Raw genomic sequence first — 23188 nt, 5'->3', positions numbered from 1 at the left:
TAAATGGTAGAGCGCTCCCTTTGCATGCAAGATGTACGGTGTTTGATAACCCGCATATCCAAATTACTTTTATCCTCATATGTCATCAATATATTTTAGGGTATTTTGATATTTTCAGGCATTTCTTATTTTCTTTAATATTTAACTATTATTTTTAATTTATTACAACAATTTTTATCACAATTAGCAAATGGGCATTTTGCTCAAATGGAGGAATGCGCACTCTACATGCAAGAGGTACGTGGATCGATACCCCATATCTCTAAATTATTTTTATCTTCACAACTCACCATTATGTTTTAAGGTGTTTTGATCTTTTCCGCAATTTATTATTTTTTTTCATATACATTTATTATTTTAAGTTTTTTTTGGTTTAATTTATTACGACAATTACCATCATAATTAACAAATGGGGACGTAGCTGAAACGGTAGAGTGCCTGCTTTGCTTGCAAGAGGTACGAGGATCGATACACCGCATTTCCAAATTATTTTAATCCTCACAACTCACCAATATATTTGATTATTATTTTTAATTTTTAAGTGTAATTTTTTACGACAATTACTATCTTAATTAACAAATGGGGATGTAGCTCAAATGGAAGAGTGCTCGCTTAGCATGCGAGAGGTACGGGGTTCGATACCCCGCATCTCCAACTTATTGTTATGTTTAGAACTCGCTAATATATTTTAGGGTGTTTTGATATTTTCTGGAATTTTTTATTTCCTTTGATTTTTATTTATTCTTTTTAATGTCTTACAGCATTTATTATTATAATAATCAAATGGGGATGTAGCTCAAATGGTAGAGCGCTCGCTTTGCATGCGGGAGGTATGAGGTTCGATACCCCGCATCTCCAAATTACTTTTATCCTCATAAGTCATCAATATATTTTAGGGTATTTTGATATTTTCAGGCATTTCTTATTTTCTTTCATATTTAATTATGAATTTTAATTTATTACAACAATTTTTATCACAATTAGCAAATGGGCATTTTGCTCAAATGGAGGAATGCTCGCTCTACATGCAAGTGGTACGGGGATCGATACCCCATATCTCTAAATTATTTTTATCTTCACAACTCACCAACATGTTTTAAGGTGTTTTGATCTTTTCCGGAATTTATTATTTTTTTTCATATACATTTATTATTTTAAATTTTTTTTGGTTTAATTTATTACAACAATTACCATCATAATTAATAAATGGGGACGTAGCTGAAACGGTAGAGTGCCTGCTTTGCTTGCAAGAGGTACGAGGCTCGATACACCGCATTTCCAAATTATTTTTATCCTCACAATTCACCAATATATTTTAGAGTATTTTGATCTTTTCTAGAAATTTCTTCTTTTCTTTCATTTTTATTTTTTATTTGTTTAGGTTTAATTTATTATAACGATTACTGTCATAGTTCAGAAATGGGAATGTAGCACAAATGGTAGATTGCTCGCTTTGCTTGTTAGAGGTACGTGGTTCGATACATGCATTTCCAAATCATTTTTGTCCTCACAACTCGCCAATATGTTTTAGGGTGTTTTGATCTTTTCAGGAATTTCTTATTTTCTCTCTTATTCATTTATTATTTTTAATTTCTAATTTTAACTTATTACAAAAATTACTATCATAATTAACGATTGGGGACGTAGCTCAAACAGTAGAGCTCTTGCTTTGCATGCAAGATGTTCGAGGTTCGTTACCCTCCATCTGAAAATTATTTTTATACTCTCAACTCACCAATATGTTTTAGGGTGTTTTGATCTTTTGGGAAATTTATTATGTTCTTTTATTTATATTTGTTATTTATTATTTCATATTTTTTAATTTTAATTTATTATAAATATCACTATCATAATTAAGTAATGGGGACGTAGCTCATATAGTAGATTGCTCGCTTTGCATGCGAGAGTTTCGATCTTCGATACCTCGCATGTCAAAGTTATTTTTATCCTCCCAACTCACCAATATATTTTAGAGTGCTTTGATCTTCTTAAGAATTTCTTATTTTCTTTGATTTTTCTTTATTATTTTTAATATTTTAGTTTTAATTTATTATAACAATTACTATCATAATTAACAAATGGGGAAGTAGCTTAAATGGTAGAGCGCTTGTTTTGCATGCGAGAGGTATGGGTTTCGGTACGCCGCATCTCCATATAATTTTTATCCTCACAAATGAACAATATGTTTTAGGGTGATTTGATATTTTTTGGAATTTCTTATTTTCTTTCATTTTTATTTATTATTTTGAACTTATCAAATTTTAATATATTACAACAATAACTATCTCAATTAACAAATGGGGATGTAGCTGAAATGGTAGAGCGCTCGCTTAGCATGCGAGAAGTACCAGCTTCAATACCCCGCATCTCTAAAATATTTTTACCTCACAACTCAACAATAAAATTTAGAGTGTTTTAATAATTTTCAAGAATTTCTTATTTTCTTTCGTATTTATTTATTTATTTTAATTTTTAATTTTATTGTATTGCAACAATTATTATCATAGATAACAAATGGGTATGTAGCACAAACCGAAGAGTGCCCGCTTTGCATGTTAAGGGTACGGGGTTCGATACCCCACATTTCTAAATTATTTTTATCCTCACAACACATCAATATATTTCAGGGTGTTTTGACCTTTTCAAGAATTTCTTATTTTCTTTCATATGTATTTACTATTTTTTTACTTTTTGCAACAATTACTCTCATTATTAACAAATGGGAATGTAGCTCAAATGGTAGAATGCTTGCTATGCATGCGAGAGGTACAGCAACCGATACTCCGCATCTCCAAATTGTTTTTATCTTCACAATTCACCAATATATGTTAAGGTGTGTTGAACTTTTCTGGAATTTCTTATTTTCTTTTATATTTATTTATTATTTATAATTTATAATTTTAATTTATTACAACAATTACTTTCGCAATTAAGAATTGGGGATGTAGCTCGAACGGTAAAGCGCTTACTTTGCATTCAAGGGGTACGTAGATCGATAAATTGCATTTCCAAATTATTTTTATCCTCACAACTCACTAATATATTTTAGGGTGTTTTTAAACTTTACAAGAATATCTTATTTTCTTTTGTTTTTATTTATTATTTTTAATTTTTAATTTTTTGTATTACAACAGCAACTATCATAACTAACAAATGGGGATGTAGCTAAAACAGAAGAGGGCACGCTTTGCATGTTAGAAGTATGGGGTTCAATAAACCGCATTTCCAAATTATTTTTGTCCTGACAACTCACCAATATACTTTAAGGTGTTTTGATCTTTTAAAGAATTTCTTATTTTCTTTCATATTCATTTATTATTTTTAATTTTTAATTGTAATTTATTAATACAATTACAATCATAATTAACAAACGGGGGCATAGCTCAAACGGTAGAGCGCTTGCTTTGCAAGCAAGAGGTAAGGGGATCGATACACCGCATTTCCAGATTATTTTTATCCTCACAACTCACCAATATATATGATTATTATTTTTAATTTTTAAGTGTCTTTTATTACAACAATTACTATCTTAATTAACAAATGGGGATGTAGCTCAAATGGAAGAGTGCTCACTTACTATGCGAGCGGTACGGGGTTCGATACCCTGCATCTCCAACTTATTGTTATCCTCAGAACACGCTAATATATTTTAGGGTGTTTTGATCTTTTCTGGAATTTTTAATTTTCTTTGATTTTTATTTATTCTTTTTAATGTCTTACAACATTTACTATTATAATAATAAAATGGGGATGTAGCTTAAATGGTAGAGCGCTCCCTTTGCATGCAAGATGTACGGTGTTTGATAACCCGCATATCCAAATTACTTTTATCCTCATATGTCATCAATATATTTTAGGGTATTTTGATATTTTCAGGCATTTCTTATTTTCTTTAATATTTAACTATTATTTTTAATTTATTACAACAATTTTTATCACAATTAGCAAATGGGCATTTTGCTCAAATGGAGGAATGCGCACTCTACATGCAAGAGGTACGTGGATCGATACCCCATATCTCTAAATTATTTTTATCTTCACAACTCACCATTATGTTTTAAGGTGTTTTGATCTTTTCCGCAATTTATTATTTTTTTTCATATACATTTATTATTTTAAGTTTTTTTTGGTTTAATTTATTACGACAATTACCATCATAATTAACAAATGGGGACGTAGCTGAAACGGTAGAGTGCCTGCTTTGCTTGCAAGAGGTACGAGGATCGATACACCGCATTTCCAAATTATTTTAATCCTCACAACTCACCAATATATTTGATTATTATTTTTAATTTTTAAGTGTAATTTTTTACGACAATTACTATCTTAATTAACAAATGGGGATGTAGCTCAAATGGAAGAGTGCTCGCTTAGCATGCGAGAGGTACGGGGTTCGATACCCCGCATCTCCAACTTATTGTTATGTTTAGAACTCGCTAATATATTTTAGGGTGTTTTGATATTTTCTGGAATTTTTTATTTCCTTTGATTTTTATTTATTCTTTTTAATGTCTTACAGCATTTATTATTATAATAATCAAATGGGGATGTAGCTCAAATGGTAGAGCGCTCGCTTTGCATGCGGGAGGTATGAGGTTCGATACCCCGCATCTCCAAATTACTTTTATCCTCATAAGTCATCAATATATTTTAGGGTATTCTGATATTTTCAGGCATTTCTTATTTTCTTTCATATTTAATTATGAATTTTAATTTATTACAACAATTTTTATCACAATTAGCAAATGGGCATTTTGCTCAAATGGAGGAATGCTCGCTCTACATGCAAGTGGTACGGGGATCGATACCCCATATCTCTAAATTATTTTTATCTTCACAACTCACCAACATGTTTTAAGGTGTTTTGATCTTTTCCGGAATTTATTATTTTTTTTCATATACATTTATTATTTTAAATTTTTTTTGGTTTAATTTATTACAACAATTACCATCATAATTAATAAATGGGGACGTAGCTGAAACGGTAGAGTGCCTGCTTTGCTTGCAAGAGGTACGAGGCTCGATACACCGCATTTCCAAATTATTTTTATCCTCACAATTCACCAATATATTTTAGAGTATTTTGATCTTTTCTAGAAATTTCTTCTTTTCTTTCATTTTTATTTTTTATTTGTTTAGGTTTAATTTATTATAACGATTACTGTCATAGTTCAGAAATGGGAATGTAGCACAAATGGTAGATTGCTCGCTTTGCTTGTTAGAGGTACGTGGTTCGATACATGCATTTCCAAATCATTTTTGTCCTCACAACTCGCCAATATGTTTTAGGGTGTTTTGATCTTTTCAGGAATTTCTTATTTTCTCTCTTATTCATTTATTATTTTTAATTTCTAATTTTAACTTATTACAAAAATTACTATCATAATTAACGATTGGGGACGTAGCTCAAACAGTAGAGCTCTTGCTTTGCATGCAAGATGTTCGAGGTTCGTTACCCTCCATCTGAAAATTATTTTTATAGTCTCAACTCACCAATATGTTTTAGGGTGTTTTGATCTTTTGGGAAATTTATTATGTTCTTTTATTTATATTTGTTATTTATTATTTCATATTTTTTAATTTTAATTTATTATAAATATCACTATCATAATTAAGTAATGGGGACGTAGCTCATATAGTAGATTGCTCGCTTTGCATGCGAGAGTTTCGATCTTCGATACCTCGCATGTCAAAGTTATTTTTATCCTCCCAACTCACCAATATATTTTAGAGTGCTTTGATCTTCTTAAGAATTTCTTATTTTCTTTGATTTTTCTTTATTATTTTTAATATTTTAGTTTTAATTTATTATAACAATTACTATCATAATTAACAAATGGGGAAGTAGCTTAAATGGTAGAGCGCTTGTTTTGCATGCGAGAGGTATGGGTTTCGGTACGCCGCATCTCCATATAATTTTTATCCTCACAAATGAACAATATGTTTTAGGGTGATTTGATATTTTTTGGAATTTCTTATTTTCTTTCATTTTTATTTATTATTTTGAACTTATCAAATTTTAATATATTACAACAATAACTATCTCAATTAACAAATGGGGATGTAGCTGAAATGGTAGAGCGCTCGCTTAGCATGCGAGAAGTACCAGCTTCAATACCCCGCATCTCTAAAATATTTTTACCTCACAACTCAACAATAAAATTTAGAGTGTTTTAATAATTTTCAAGAATTTCTTATTTTCTTTCGTATTTATTTATTTATTTTAATTTTTAATTTTATTGTATTGCAACAATTATTATCATAGATAACAAATGGGTATGTAGCACAAACCGAAGAGTGCCCGCTTTGCATGTTAAGGGTACGGGGTTCGATACCCCACATTTCTAAATTATTTTTATCCTCACAACACATCAATATATTTCAGGGTGTTTTGACCTTTTCAAGAATTTCTTATTTTCTTTCATATGTATTTACTATTTTTTTACTTTTTGCAACAATTACTCTCATTATTAACAAATGGGAATGTAGCTCAAATGGTAGAATGCTTGCTATGCATGCGAGAGGTACAGCAACCGATACTCCGCATCTCCAAATTGTTTTTATCTTCACAATTCACCAATATATGTTAAGGTGTGTTGAACTTTTCTGGAATTTCTTATTTTCTTTTATATTTATTTATTATTTATAATTTTTAATTTTAATTTATTACAACAATTACTTTCGCAATTAAGAATTGGGGATGTAGCTCGAACGGTAAAGCGCTTACTTTGCATTCAAGGGGTACGTAGATCGATAAATTGCATTTCCAAATTATTTTTATCCTCACAACTCACTAATATATTTTAGGGTGTTTTTAAACTTTACAAGAATATCTTATTTTCTTTTGTTTTTATTTATTATTTTTAATTTTTAATTTTTTGTATTACAACAGCAACTATCATAACTAACAAATGGGGATGTAGCTAAAACAGAAGAGGGCACGCTTTGCATGTTAGAAGTATGGGGTTCAATAAACCGCATTTCCAAATTATTTTTGTCCTGACAACTCACCAATATACTTTAAGGTGTTTTGATCTTTTAAAGAATTTCTTATTTTCTTTCATATTCATTTATTATTTTTAATTTTTAATTGTAATTTATTAATACAATTACAATCATAATTAACAAACGGGGGCATAGCTCAAACGGTAGAGCGCTTGCTTTGCAAGCAAGAGGTAAGGGGATCGATACACCGCATTTCCAGATTATTTTTATCCTCACAACTCACCAATATATATGATTATTATTTTTAATTTTTAAGTGTCTTTTATTACAACAATTACTATCTTAATTAACAAATGGGGATGTAGCTCAAATGGAAGAGTGCTCACTTACTATGCGAGCGGTACGGGGTTCGATACCCTGCATCTCCAACTTATTGTTATCCTCAGAACACGCTAATATATTTTAGGGTGTTTTGATCTTTTCTGGAATTTTTAATTTTCTTTGATTTTTATTTATTCTTTTTAATGTCTTACAACATTTACTATTATAATAATAAAATGGGGATGTAGCTTAAATGGTAGAGCGCTCCCTTTGCATGCAAGATGTACGGTGTTTGATAACCCGCATATCCAAATTACTTTTATCCTCATATGTCATCAATATATTTTAGGGTATTTTGATATTTTCAGGCATTTCTTATTTTCTTTAATATTTAACTATTATTTTTAATTTATTACAACAATTTTTATCACAATTAGCAAATGGGCATTTTGCTCAAATGGAGGAATGCGCACTCTACATGCAAGAGGTACGTGGATCGATACCCCATATCTCTAAATTATTTTTATCTTCACAACTCACCATTATGTTTTAAGGTGTTTTGATCTTTTCCGCAATTTATTATTTTTTTTCATATACATTTATTATTTTAAGTTTTTTTTGGTTTAATTTATTACGACAATTACCATCATAATTAACAAATGGGGACGTAGCTGAAACGGTAGAGTGCCTGCTTTGCTTGCAAGAGGTACGAGGATCGATACACCGCATTTCCAAATTATTTTAATCCTCACAACTCACCAATATATTTGATTATTATTTTTTATTTTTAAGTGTAATTTTTTACGACAATTACTATCTTAATTAACAAATGGGGATGTAGCTCAAATGGAAGAGTGCTCGCTTAGCATGCGAGAGGTACGGGGTTCGATACCCCGCATCTCCAACTTATTGTTATGTTTAGAACTCGCTAATATATTTTAGGGTGTTTTGATATTTTCTGGAATTTTTTATTTCCTTTGATTTTTATTTATTCTTTTTAATGTCTTACAAATTTATTATTATAATAATCAAATGGGGATGTAGCTCAAATGGTAGAGCGCTCGCTTTGCATGCAAGAGGTATGAGGTTCGATACCCCGCATCTCCAAATTACTTTTATCCTCATAAGTCACCAATATATTTTAGGGTATTTTGATATTTTCAGGCATTTCTTATTTTCTTTTTATATTTAATTATGAATTTTAATTTATTACAACAATTTCTATCACAATTAGCAAATGGGCATTTTGCTCAAATAGTAGGAATGCTCGCTCTACATGCAAGTGGTACGGGGATCGATACCCCATATCTCTAAATTATTTTTATCTTCACAACTCACCAACATGTTTTAAGGTGTTTTGATCTTTTAAGGAATTTATTATTTTCTTTCATATTTCATTTATTATTTTAATATTTTAGGTTTAATTTATTACAACAATTACTATCATAATTAACAAATGGGGACGTAGCTGAAATGGTAGAGTGCTTGCTTTGCATGCGAGAGGTATGGGTTCGATACACCGCATCTCCAAATTATTTTTATCCTCACAATTCACCAATATATTTTAGGGTGATTTGATATTTTTTGGAATTTCTTATTTTCTTTCATTTTTATTTATTATTTTGAACTTATCAAATTTTAATATATTACAACAATAACTATCTCAAATAACAAATGGGGATGTAGCTGAAATGGTAGAGCGCTCGCTTAGCATGCGAGAAGTACCAGCTTCAATACCCCGCATCTCTAAAATATTTTTACCTCACAACTCAACAATAAAATTTAGAGTGTTTTAATAATTTTCAAGAATTTCTTATTTTCTTTCGTATTTATTTATTTATTTTAATTTTTAATTTTATTGTATTGCAACAATTATTATCATAGATAACAAATGGGTATGTAGCACAAACCGAAGAGTGCCCGCTTTGCATGTTAAGGGTACGGGGTTCGATACCCCACATTTCTAAATTATTTTTATCCTCACAACACATCAATATATTTCAGGGTGTTTTGACCTTTTCAAGAATTTCTTATTTTCTTTCATATGTATTTACTATTTTTTTACTTTTTGCAACAATTACTCTCATTATTAACAAATGGGAATGTAGCTCAAATGGTAGAACGCTTGCTATGCATGCGAGAGGTACAGCAACCGATACTCCGCATCTCCAAATTGTTTTTATCTTCACAATTCACCAATATATGTTAAGGTGTGTTGAACTTTTCTGGAATTTCTTATTTTCTTTTATATTTATTTATTATTTATAATTTTTAATTTTAATTTATTACAACAATTACTTTCGCAATTAAGAATTGGGGATGTAGCTCGAACGGTAAAGCGCTTACTTTGCATTCAAGGGGTACGTAGATCGATAAATTGCATTTCCAAATTATTTTTATCCTCACAACTCACTAATATATTTTAGGGTGTTTTTAAACTTTACAAGAATATCTTATTTTCTTTTGTTTTTATTTATTATTTTTAATTTTTAATTTTTTGTATTACAACAGCAACTATCATAACTAACAAATGGGGATGTAGCTAAAACAGAAGAGGGCACGCTTTGCATGTTAGAAGTATGGGGTTCAATAAACCGCATTTCCAAATTATTTTTGTCCTGACAACTCACCAATATACTTTAAGGTGTTTTGATCTTTTAAAGAATTTCTTATTTTCTTTCATATTCATTTATTATTTTTAATTTTTAATTGTAATTTATTAATACAATTACAATCATAATTAACAAACGGGGGCATAGCTCAAACGGTAGAGCGCTTGCTTTGCAAGCAAGAGGTAAGGGGATCGATACACCGCATTTCCAGATTATTTTTATCCTCACAACTCACCAATATATATGATTATTATTTTTAATTTTTAAGTGTCTTTTATTACAACAATTACTATCTTAATTAACAAATGGGGATGTAGCTCAAATGGAAGAGTGCTCACTTACTATGCGAGCGGTACGGGGTTCGATACCCTGCATCTCCAACTTATTGTTATCCTCAGAACACGCTAATATATTTTAGGGTGTTTTGATCTTTTCTGGAATTTTTAATTTTCTTTGATTTTTATTTATTCTTTTTAATGTCTTACAACAATTACTATTATAATAATAAAATGGGGATGTAGCTCAAATGGTAGAGCGCTCCCTTTGCATGCAAGATGTACGGTGTTTGATAACCCGCATATCCAAATTACTTTTATCCTCATATGTCATCAATATATTTTAGGGTATTTTGATATTTTCAGGCATTTCTTATTTTCTTTAATATTTAACTATTATTTTTAATTTATTACAACAATTTTTATCACAATTAGCAAATGGGCATTTTGCTCAAATGGAGGAATGCGCACTCTACATGCAAGAGGTACGTGGATCGATACCCCATATCTCTAAATTATTTTTATCTTCACAACTCACCATTATGTTTTAAGGTGTTTTGATCTTTTCCGCAATTTATTATTTTTTTTCATATACATTTATTATTTTAAGTTTTTTTTGGTTTAATTTATTACGACAATTACCATCATAATTAACAAATGGGGACGTAGCTGAAACGGTAGAGTGCCTGCTTTGCTTGCAAGAGGTACGAGGATCGATACACCGCATTTCCAAATTATTTTAATCCTCACAACTCACCAATATATTTGATTATTATTTTTAATTTTTAAGTGTAATTTTTTACGACAATTACTATCTTAATTAACAAATGGGGATGTAGCTCAAATGGAAGAGTGCTCGCTTAGCATGCGAGAGGTACGGGGTTCGATACCCCGCATCTCCAACTTATTGTTATGTTTAGAACTCGCTAATATATTTTAGGGTGTTTTGATATTTTCTGGAATTTTTTATTTCCTTTGATTTTTATTTATTCTTTTTAATGTCTTACAGCATTTATTATTATAATAATCAAATGGGGATGTAGCTCAAATGGTAGAGCGCTCGCTTTGCATGCGGGAGGTATGAGGTTCGATACCCCGCATCTCCAAATTACTTTTATCCTCATAAGTCATCAATATATTTTAGGGTATTTTGATATTTTCAGGCATTTCTTATTTTCTTTCATATTTAATTATGAATTTTAATTTATTACAACAATTTATATCACAATTAGCAAATGGGCATTTTGCTCAAATTGAGGAATGCTCGCTCTACATGCAAGTGGTACGGGGATCGATACCCCATATCTCTAAATTATTTTTATCTTCACAACTCACCAACATGTTTTAAGGTGTTTTGATCTTTTCCGGAATTTATTATTTTTTTTCATATACATTTATTATTTTAAATTTTTTTTGGTTTAATTTATTACAACAATTACCATCATAATTAATAAATGGGGACGTAGCTGAAACGGTAGAGTGCTTGCTTTGCTTGCAAGAGGTACGAGGCTCGATACACCGCATTTCCAAATTATTTTTACCCTCACAATTCACCAATATATTTTAGAGTATTTTGATCTTTTCAAGAAATTTCTTCTTTTCTTTCATTTTTATTTTTTATTTGTTTAGGTTTAATTTATTATAACGATTACTGTCATAGTTCAGAAATGGGAATGTAGCACAAATGGTAGATTGCTCGCTTTGCTTGTTAGAGGTACGTGGTTCGATACATGCATTTCCAAATCATTTTTGTCCTCACAACTCGCCAATATGTTTTAGGGTGTTTTGATCTTTTCAGGAATTTCTTATTTTCTCTCTTATTCATATATTATTTTTAATTTCTAATTTTAACTTATTACTAAAATTACTATCATAATTAACGACTGGGGACGTAGCTCAAACAGTAGAGCTCTTGCTTTGCATGCAAGATGTTCGAGGTTCGTTACCCTCCATCTGAAAATTATTTTTATAGTCTCAACTCACCAATATGTTTTAGGGTGTTTTGATCTTTTGGGAAATTTATTATGTTGTTTTATTTATATTTGTTATTTATTATTTCATATTTTTTAATTTTAATTTATTATAAATATCACTATCATAATTAAGTAATGGGGACGTAGCTCATATAGTAGATTGCTCGCTTTGCATGCGAGAGTTTCGATCTTCGATACCTCGCATGTCCAAGTTATTTTTATCCTCCCAACTCACCAATATATTTTAGAGTGCTTTGATCTTCTTAAGAATTTCTTATTTTCTTTGATTTTTCTTTATTATTTTTAATATTTTAGTTTTAATTTATTATAACAATTACTATCATAATTAACAAATGGGGAAGTAGCTTAAATGGTAGAGCGCTTGTTTTGCATGCGAGAGGTATGGGTTTCGGTACGCCGCATCTCCATATAATTTTTATCCTCACAAATGAACAATATGTTTTAGGGTGATTTGATATTTTTTGGAATTTCTTATTTTCTTTCATTTTTATTTATTATTTTGAACTTATCAAATTTTAATATATTACAACAATAACTATCTCAAATAACAAATGGGGATGTAGCTGAAATGGTAGAGCGCTCGCTTAGCATGCGAGAAGTACCAGCTTCAATACCCCGCATCTCTAAAATATTTTTACCTCACAACTCAACAATAAAATTTAGAGTGTTTTAATAATTTTCAAGAATTTCTTATTTTCTTTCGTATTTATTTATTTATTTTAATTTTTAATTTTATTGTATTGCAACAATTATTATCATAGATAACAAATGGGTATGTAGCACAAACCGAAGAGTGCCCGCTTTGCATGTTAAGGGTACGGGGTTCGATACCCCACATTTCTAAATTATTTTTATCCTCACAACACATCAATATATTTCAGGGTGTTTTGACCTTTTCAAGAATTTCTTATTTTCTTTCATATGTATTTACTATTTTTTTACTTTTTGCAACAATTACTCTCATTATTAACAAATGGGAATGTAGCTCAAATGGTAGAACGCTTGCTATGCATGCGAGAGGTACAGCAACCGATACTCCGCATCTCCAAATTGTTTTTATCTTCACAATTCACCAATATATGTTAAGGTGTGTTGAACTTTTCTGGAATTTCTTATTTTCTTTTATATTTATTTATTATTTATAATTTATAATTTTAATTTATTACAACAATTACTTTCGCAATTAAGAATTGGGGATGTAGCTCGAACGGTAAAGCGCTTACTTTGCATTCAAGGGGTACGTAGATCGATAAATTGCATTTCCAAATTATTTTTATCCTCACAACTCACTAATATATTTTAGGGTGTTTTTAAACTTTACAAGAATATCTTATTTTCTTTTGTTTTTATTTATTATTTTTAATTTTTAATTTTTTGTATTACAACAGCAACTATCATAACTAACAAATGGGGATGTAGCTAAAACAGAAGAGGGCACGCTTTGCATGTTAGAAGTATGGGGTTCAATAAACCGCATTTCCAAATTATTTTTGTCCTGACAACTCACCAATATACTTTAAGGTGTTTTGATCTTTTAAAGAATTTCTTATTTTCTTTCATATTCATTTATTATTTTTAATTTTTAATTGTAATTTATTAATACAATTACAATCATAATTAACAAACGGGGGCATAGCTCAAACGGTAGAGCGCTTGCTTTGCAAGCAAGAGGTAAGGGGATCGATACACCGCATTTCCAGATTATTTTTATCCTCACAACTCACCAATATATATGATTATTATTTTTAATTTTTAAGTGTCTTTTATTACAACAATTACTATCTTAATTAACAAATGGGGATGTAGCTCAAATGGAAGAGTGCTCACTTACTATGCGAGCGGTACGGGGTTCGATACCCTGCATCTCCAACTTATTGTTATCCTCAGAACACGCTAATATATTTTAGGGTGTTTTGATCTTTTCTGGAATTTTTAATTTTCTTTGATTTTTATTTATTCTTTTTAATGTCTTACAACATTTACTATTATAATAATAAAATGGGGATGTAGCTCAAATGGTAGAGCGCTCCCTTTGCATGCAAGATGTACGGTGTTTGATAACCCGCATATCCAAATTACTTTTATCCTCATATGTCATCAATATATTTTAGGGTATTTTGATATTTTCAGGCATTTCTTATTTTCTTTAATATTTAACTATTATTTTTAATTTATTACAACAATTTTTATCACAATTAGCAAATGGGCATTTTGCTCAAATGGAGGAATGCGCACTCTACATGAAAGAGGTACGTGGATCGATACCCCATATCTCTAAATTATTTTTATCTTCACAACTCACCATTATGTTTTAAGGTGTTTTGATCTTTTCCGCAATTTATTATTTTTTTTCATATACATTTATTATTTTAAGTTTCTTTTGGTTTAATTTATTACGACAATTACCATCATAATTAACAAATGGGGACGTAGCTGAAACGGTAGAGTGCCTGCTTTGCTTGCAAGAGGTACGAGGATCGATACACCGCATTTCCAAATTATTTTAATCCTCACAACTCACCAATATATTTGATTATTATTTTTAATTTTTAAGTGTAATTTTTTACGACAATTACTATCTTAATTAACAAATGGGGATGTAGCTCAAATGGAAGAGTGCTCGCTTAGCATGCGAGAGGTACGGGGTTCGATACCCCGCATCTCCAACTTATTGTTATGTTTAGAACTCGCTAATATATTTTAGGGTGTTTTGATATTTTCTGGAATTTTTTATTTCCTTTGATTTTTATTTATTCTTTTTAATGTCTTACAGCATTTATTATTATAATAATCAAATGGGGATGTAGCTCAAATGGTAGAGCGCTCGCTTTGCATGCGGGAGGTATGAGGTTCGATACCCCGCATCTCCAAATTACTTTTATCCTCATAAGTCATCAATATATTTTAGGGTATTCTGATATTTTCAGGCATTTCTTATTTTCTTTCATATTTAATTATGAATTTTAATTTATTACAACAATTTTTATCACAATTAGCAAATGGGCATTTTGCTCAAATGGAGGAATGCTCGCTCTACATGCAAGTGGTACGGGGATCGATACCCCATATCTCTAAATTATTTTTATCTTCACAACTCACCAACATGTTTTAAGGTGTTTTGATCTTTTCCGGAATTTATTATTTTTTTTCATATACATTTATTATTTTAAATTTTTTTTGGTTTAATTTATTACAACAATTACCATCATAATTAATAAATGGGGACGTAGCTGAAACGGCAGAGTGCCTGCTTTGCTTGCAAGAGGTACGAGGCTCGATACACCGCATTTCCAAATTATTTTTATCCTCACAATTCACCAATATATTTTAGAGTATTTTGATCTTTCCTAGAAATTTCTTCTTTTCTTTCATTTTTATTTTTTATTTGTTTAGGTTTAATTTATTATAACGATTACTGTCATAGTTCAGAAATGGGAATGTAGCACAAATGGTAGATTGCTCGCTTTGCTTGTTAGAGGTACGTGGTTCGATACATGCATTTCCAAATCATTTTTGTCCTCACAACTCGCCAATATGTTTTAGGGTGTTTTGATCTTTTCAGGAATTTCTTATTTTCTCTCTTATTCATTTATTATTTTTAATTTCTAATTTTAACTTATTACAAAAATTACTATCATAATTAACGATTGGGGACGTAGCTCAAACAGTAGAGCTCTTGCTTTGCATGCAAGATGTTCGAGGTTCGTTACCCTCCATCTGAAAATTATTTTTATAGTCTCAACTCACCAATATGTTTTAGGGTGTTTTGATCTTTTGGGAAATTTATTATGTTCTTTTATTTATATTTGTTATTTATTATTTCATATTTTTTAATTTTAATTTATTATAAATATCACTATCATAATTAAGTAATGGGGACGTAGCTCATATAGTAGATTGCTCGCTTTGCATGCGAGAGTTTCGATCTTCGATACCTCGCATGTCAAAGTTATTTTTATCCTCCCAACTCACCAATATATTTTAGAGTGCTTTGATCTTCTTAAGAATTTCTTATTTTCTTTGATTTTTCTTTATTATTTTTAATATTTTAGTTTTAATTTATTATAACAATTACTATCATAATTAACAAATGGGGAAGTAGCTTAAATGGTAGAGCGCTTGTTTTGCATGCGAGAGGTATGGGTTTCGGTACGCCGCATCTCCATATAATTTTTATCCTCACAAATGAACAATATGTTTTAGGGTGATTTGATATTTTTTGGAATTTCTTATTTTCTTTCATTTTTATTTATTATTTTGAACTTATCAAATTTTAATATATTACAACAATAACTATCTCAATTAACAAATGGGGATGTAGCTGAAATGGTAGAGCGCTCGCTTAGCATGCGAGAAGTACCAGCTTCAATACCCCGCATCTCTAAAATATTTTTACCTCACAACTCAACAATAAAATTTAGAGTGTTTTAATAATTTTCAAGAATTTCTTATTTTCTTTCGTATTTATTTATTTATTTTAATTTTTAATTTTATTGTATTGCAACAATTATTATCATAGATAACAAATGGGTATGTAGCACAAACCGAAGAGTGCCCGCTTTGCATGTTAAGGGTACGGGGTTCGATACCCCACATTTCTAAATTATTTTTATCCTCACAACACATCAATATATTTCAGGGTGTTTTGACCTTTTCAAGAATTTCTTATTTTCTTTCATATGTATTTACTATTTTTTTACTTTTTGCAACAATTACTCTCATTATTAACAAATGGGAATGTAGCTCAAATGGTAGAATGCTTGCTATGCATGCGAGAGGTACAGCAACCGATACTCCGCATCTCCAAATTGTTTTTATCTTCACAATTCACCAATATATGTTAAGGTGTGTTGAACTTTTCTGGAATTTCTTATTTTCTTTTATATTTATTTATTATTTATAATTTTTAATTTTAATTTATTACAACAATTACTTTCGCAATTAAGAATTGGGGATGTAGCTCGAACGGTAAAGCGCTTACTTTGCATTCAAGGGGTACGTAGATCGATAAATTGCATTTCCAAATTATTTTTATCCTCACAACTCACTAATATATTTTAGGGTGTTTTTAAACTTTACAAGAATATCTTATTTTCTTTTGTTTTTATTTATTATTTTTAATTTTTAATTTTTTGTATTACAACAGCAACTATCATAACTAACAAATGGGGATGTAGCTAAAACAGAAGAGGGCACGCTTTGCATGTTAGAAGTATGGGGTTCAATAAACCGCATTTCCAAATTATTTTTGTCCTGACAACTCACCAATATACTTTAAGGTGTTTTGATCTTTTAAAGAATTTCTTATTTTCTTTCATATTCATTTATTATTTTTAATTTTTAATTGTAATTTATTAATACAATTACAATCATAATTAACAAACGGGGGCATAGCTCAAACGGTAGAGCGCTTGCTTTGCAAGCAAGAGGTAAGGGGATCGATACACCGCATTTCCAGATTATTTTTATCCTCACAACTCACCAATATATATGATTATTATTTTTAATTTTTAAGTGTCTTTTATTACAACAATTACTATCTTAATTAACAAATGGGGATGTAGCTCAAATGGAAGAGTGCTCACTTACTATGCGAGCGGTACGGGGTTCGATACCCTGCATCTCCAACTTATTGTTATCCTCAGAACACGCTAATATATTTTAGGGTGTTTTGATCTTTTCTGGAATTTTTAATTTTCTTTGATTTTTATTTATTCTTTTTAATGTCTTACAACATTTACTATTATAATAATAAAATGGGGATGTAGCTTAAATGGTAGAGCGCTCCCTTTGCATGCAAGATGTACGGTGTTTGATAACCCGCATATCCAAATTACTTTTATCCTCATATGTCATCAATATATTTTAGGGTATTTTGATATTTTCAGGCATTTCTTATTTTCTTTAATATTTAACTATTATTTTTAATTTATTACAACAATTTTTATCACAATTAGCAAATGGGCATTTTGCTCAAATGGAGGAATGCGCACTCTACATGCAAGAGGTACGTGGATCGATACCCCATATCTCTAAATTATTTTTATCTTCACAACTCACCATTATGTTTTAAGGTGTTTTGATCTTTTCCGCAATTTATTATTTTTTTTCATATACATTTATTATTTTAAGTTTTTTTTGGTTTAATTTATTACGACAATTACCATCATAATTAACAAATGGGGACGTAGCTGAAACGGTAGAGTGCCTGCTTTGCTTGCAAGAGGTACGAGGATCGATACACCGCATTTCCAAATTATTTTAATCCTCACAACTCACCAATATATTTGATTATTATTTTTAATTTTTAAGTGTAATTTTTTACGACAATTACTATCTTAATTAACAAATGGGGATGTAGCTCAAATGGAAGAGTGCTCGCTTAGCATGCGAGAGGTACGGGGTTCGATACCCCGCATCTCCAACTTATTGTTATGTTTAGAACTCGCTAATATATTTTAGGGTGTTTTGATATTTTCTGGAATTTTTTATTTCCTTTGATTTTTATTTATTCTTTTTAATGTCTTACAGCATTTATTATTATAATAATCAAATGGGGATGTAGCTCAAATGGTAGAGCGCTCGCTTTGCATGCGGGAGGTATGAGGTTCGATACCCCGCATCTCCAAATTACTTTTATCCTCATAAGTCATCAATATATTTTAGGGTATTCTGATATTTTCAGGCATTTCTTATTTTCTTTCATATTTAATTATGAATTTTAATTTATTACAACAATTTTTATCACAATTAGCAAATGGGCATTTTGCTCAAATGGAGGAATGCTCGCTCTACATGCAAGTGGTACGGGGATCGATACCCCATATCTCTAAATTATTTTTATCTTCACAACTCACCAACATGTTTTAAGGTGTTTTGATCTTTTCCGGAATTTATTATTTTTTTTCATATACATTTATTATTTTAAATTTTTTTTGGTTTAATTTATTACAACAATTACCATCATAATTAATAAATGGGGACGTAGCTGAAACGGTAGAGTGCCTGCTTTGCTTGCAAGAGGTACGAGGCTCGATACACCGCATTTCCAAATTATTTTTATCCTCACAATTCACCAATATATTTTAGAGTATTTTGATCTTTTCTAGAAATTTCTTCTTTTCTTTCATTTTTATTTTTTATTTGTTTAGGTTTAATTTATTATAACGATTACTGTCATAGTTCAGAAATGGGAATGTAGCACAAATGGTAGATTGCTCGCTTTGCTTGTTAGAGGTACGTGGTTCGATACATGCATTTCCAAATCATTTTTGTCCTCACAACTCGCCAATATGTTTTAGGGTGTTTTGATCTTTTCAGGAATTTCTTATTTTCTCTCTTATTCATTTATTATTTTTAATTTCTAATTTTAACTTATTACAAAAATTACTATCATAATTAACGATTGGGGACGTAGCTCAAACAGTAGAGCTCTTGCTTTGCATGCAAGATGTTCGAGGTTCGTTACCCTCCATCTGAAAATTATTTTTATAGTCTCAACTCACCAATATGTTTTAGGGTGTTTTGATCTTTTGGGAAATTTATTATGTTCTTTTATTTATATTTGTTATTTATTATTTCATATTTTTTAATTTTAATTTATTATAAATATCACTATCATAATTAAGTAATGGGGACGTAGCTCATATAGTAGATTGCTCGCTTTGCATGCGAGAGTTTCGATCTTCGATACCTCGCATGTCAAAGTTATTTTTATCCTCCCAACTCACCAATATATTTTAGAGTGCTTTGATCTTCTTAAGAATTTCTTATTTTCTTTGATTTTTCTTTATTATTTTTAATATTTTAGTTTTAATTTATTATAACAATTACTATCATAATTAACAAATGGGGAAGTAGCTTAAATGGTAGAGCGCTTGTTTTGCATGCGAGAGGTATGGGTTTCGGTACGCCGCATCTCCATATAATTTTTATCCTCACAAATGAACAATATGTTTTAGGGTGATTTGATATTTTTTGGAATTTCTTATTTTCTTTCATTTTTATTTATTATTTTGAACTTATCAAATTTTAATATATTACAACAATAACTATCTCAATTAACAAATGGGGATGTAGCTGAAATGGTAGAGCGCTCGCTTAGCATGCGAGAAGTACCAGCTTCAATACCCCGCATCTCTAAAATATTTTTACCTCACAACTCAACAATAAAATTTAGAGTGTTTTAATAATTTTCAAGAATTTCTTATTTTCTTTCGTATTTATTTATTTATTTTAATTTTTAATTTTATTGTATTGCAACAATTATTATCATAGATAACAAATGGGTATGTAGCACAAACCGAAGAGTGCCCGCTTTGCATGTTAAGGGTACGGGGTTCGATACCCCACATTTCTAAATTATTTTTATCCTCACAACACATCAATATATTTCAGGGTGTTTTGACCTTTTCAAGAATTTCTTATTTTCTTTCATATGTATTTACTATTTTTTTACTTTTTGCAACAATTACTCTCATTATTAACAAATGGGAATGTAGCTCAAATGGTAGAATGCTTGCTATGCATGCGAGAGGTACAGCAACCGATACTCCGCATCTCCAAATTGTTTTTATCTTCACAATTCACCAATATATGTTAAGGTGTGTTGAACTTTTCTGGAATTTCTTATTTTCTTTTATATTTATTTATTATTTATAATTTTTAATTTTAATTTATTACAACAATTACTTTCGCAATTAAGAATTGGGGATGTAGCTCGAACGGTAAAGCGCTTACTTTGCATTCAAGGGGTACGTAGATCGATAAATTGCATTTCCAAATTATTTTTATCCTCACAACTCACTAATATATTTTAGGGTGTTTTTAAACTTTACAAGAATATCTTATTTTCTTTTGTTTTTATTTATTATTTTTAATTTTTAATTTTTTGTATTACAACAGCAACTATCATAACTAACAAATGGGGATGTAGCTAAAACAGAAGAGGGCACGCTTTGCATGTTAGAAGTATGGGGTTCAATAAACCGCATTTCCAAATTATTTTTGTCCTGACAACTCACCAATATACTTTAAGGTGTTTTGATCTTTTAAAGAATTTCTTATTTTCTTTCATATTCATTTATTATTTTTAATTTTTAATTGTAATTTATTAATACAATTACAATCATAATTAACAAACGGGGGCATAGCTCAAACGGTAGAGCGCTTGCTTTGCAAGCAAGAGGTAAGGGGATCGATACACCGCATTTCCAGATTATTTTTATCCTCACAACTCACCAATATATATGATTATTATTTTTAATTTTTAAGTGTCTTTTATTACAACAATTACTATCTTAATTAACAAATGGGGATGTAGCTCAAATGGAAGAGTGCTCACTTACTATGCGAGCGGTACGGGGTTCGATACCCTGCATCTCCAACTTATTGTTATCCTCAGAACACGCTAATATATTTTAGGGTGTTTTGATCTTTTCTGGAATTTTTAATTTTCTTTGATTTTTATTTATTCTTTTTAATGTCTTACAACATTTACTATTATAATAATAAAATGGGGATGTAGCTTAAATGGTAGAGCGCTCCCTTTGCATGCAAGATGTACGGTGTTTGATAACCCGCATATCCAAATTACTTTTATCCTCATATGTCATCAATATATTTTAGGGTATTTTGATATTTTCAGGCATTTCTTATTTTCTTTAATATTTAACTATTATTTTTAATTTATTACAACAATTTTTATCACAATTAGCAAATGGGCATTTTGCTCAAATGGAGGAATGCGCACTCTACATGCAAGAGGTACGTGGATCGATACCCCATATCTCTAAATTATTTTTATCTTCACAACTCACCATTATGTTTTAAGGTGTTTTGATCTTTTCCGCAATTTATTATTTTTTTTCATATACATTTATTATTTTAAGTTTTTTTTGGTTTAATTTATTACGACAATTACCATCATAATTAACAAATGGGGACGTAGCTGAAACGGTAGAGTGCCTGCTTTGCTTGCAAGAGGTACGAGGATCGATACACCGCATTTCCAAATTATTTTAATCCTCACAACTCACCAATATATTTGATTATTATTTTTAATTTTTAAGTGTAATTTTTTACGACAATTACTATCTTAATTAACAAATGGGGATGTAGCTCAAATGGAAGAGTGCTCGCTTAGCATGCGAGAGGTACGGGGTTCGATACCCCGCATCTCCAACTTATTGTTATGTTTAGAACTCGCTAATATATTTTAGCGTGTTTTGATATTTTCTGGAATTTTTTATTTCCTTTGATTTTTATTTATTCTTTTTAATGTCTTACAGCATTTATTATTATAATAATCAAATGGGGATGTAGCTCAAATGGTAGAGCGCTCGCTTTGCATGCGGGAGGTATGAGGTTCGATTCCCCGCATCTCCAAATTACTTTTATCCTCATAAGTCATCAATATATTTTAGGGTATTTTGATATTTTCAGGCATTTCTTATTTTCTTTCATATTTAATTATGAATTTTAATTTATTACAACAATTTTTATCACAATTAGCAAATGGGCATTTTGCTCAAATGGAGGAATGCTCGCTCTACATGCAAGTGGTACGGGGATCGATACCCCATATCTCTAAATTATTTTTATCTTCACAACTCACCAACATGTTTTAAGGTGTTTTAATCTTTTCCGGAATTTATTATTTTTTTTCATATACATTTATTATTTTAAATTTTTTTTGGTTTAATTTATTACAACAATTACCATCATAATTAATAAATGGGGACGTAGCTGAAACGGTAGAGTGCCTGCTTTGCTTGCAAGAGGTACGAGGCTCGATACACCGCATTTCCAAATTATTTTTATCCTCACAATTCACCAATATATTTTAGAGTATTTTGATCTTTTCTAGAAATTTCTTCTTTTCTTTCATTTTTATTTTTTATTTGTTTAGGTTTAATTTATTATAACGATTACTGTCATAGTTCAGAAATGGGAATGTAGCACAAATGGTAGATTGCTCGCTTTGCTTGTTAGAGGTACGTGGTTCGATACATGCATTTCCAAATCATTTTTGTCCTCACAA

General features: G+C 30.1%; 7 non-coding genes across 7 annotated transcripts; all 7 read left to right on the top strand.

Annotated features, from left to right (window-relative positions):
* The first annotated feature begins 581 nt into the window (after nucleotides 1–581).
* On the top strand, nucleotides 582–654 carry TRNAA-AGC (transfer RNA alanine (anticodon AGC)). The gene has a single exon. It is a non-coding gene; the product is annotated as a tRNA-Ala (tRNA).
* Nucleotides 655–4339: 3685 nt separating this feature from the next.
* TRNAA-AGC (transfer RNA alanine (anticodon AGC)) lies at nucleotides 4340–4412 on the top strand. Its single transcript has one exon. It is a non-coding gene; the product is annotated as a tRNA-Ala (tRNA).
* Nucleotides 4413–8097: 3685 nt separating this feature from the next.
* TRNAA-AGC (transfer RNA alanine (anticodon AGC)) lies at nucleotides 8098–8170 on the top strand. The gene has a single exon. It is a non-coding gene; the product is annotated as a tRNA-Ala (tRNA).
* Nucleotides 8171–10982: 2812 nt separating this feature from the next.
* TRNAA-AGC (transfer RNA alanine (anticodon AGC)) lies at nucleotides 10983–11055 on the top strand. Its single transcript has one exon. It is a non-coding gene; the product is annotated as a tRNA-Ala (tRNA).
* Nucleotides 11056–14740: 3685 nt separating this feature from the next.
* Nucleotides 14741–14813, top strand: TRNAA-AGC (transfer RNA alanine (anticodon AGC)). The gene has a single exon. It is a non-coding gene; the product is annotated as a tRNA-Ala (tRNA).
* Nucleotides 14814–18498: 3685 nt separating this feature from the next.
* On the top strand, nucleotides 18499–18571 carry TRNAA-AGC (transfer RNA alanine (anticodon AGC)). Its single transcript has one exon. It is a non-coding gene; the product is annotated as a tRNA-Ala (tRNA).
* A 3685-nt stretch (nucleotides 18572–22256) lies between these two features.
* Nucleotides 22257–22329, top strand: TRNAA-AGC (transfer RNA alanine (anticodon AGC)). Its single transcript has one exon. It is a non-coding gene; the product is annotated as a tRNA-Ala (tRNA).
* Nucleotides 22330–23188: the final 859 nt, after the last annotated feature.

Source organism: Nelumbo lutea, chromosome 2, assembly GCF_056320005.1.
Source record: "Nelumbo lutea isolate HS-2025 chromosome 2, American lotus-T2T, whole genome shotgun sequence".
Lineage (NCBI taxonomy): Eukaryota > Viridiplantae > Streptophyta > Magnoliopsida > Proteales > Nelumbonaceae > Nelumbo > Nelumbo lutea.
Note: the sequence above shows the minus strand (reverse complement) of the source record. Positions and strands in the feature narration are given on the sequence as shown.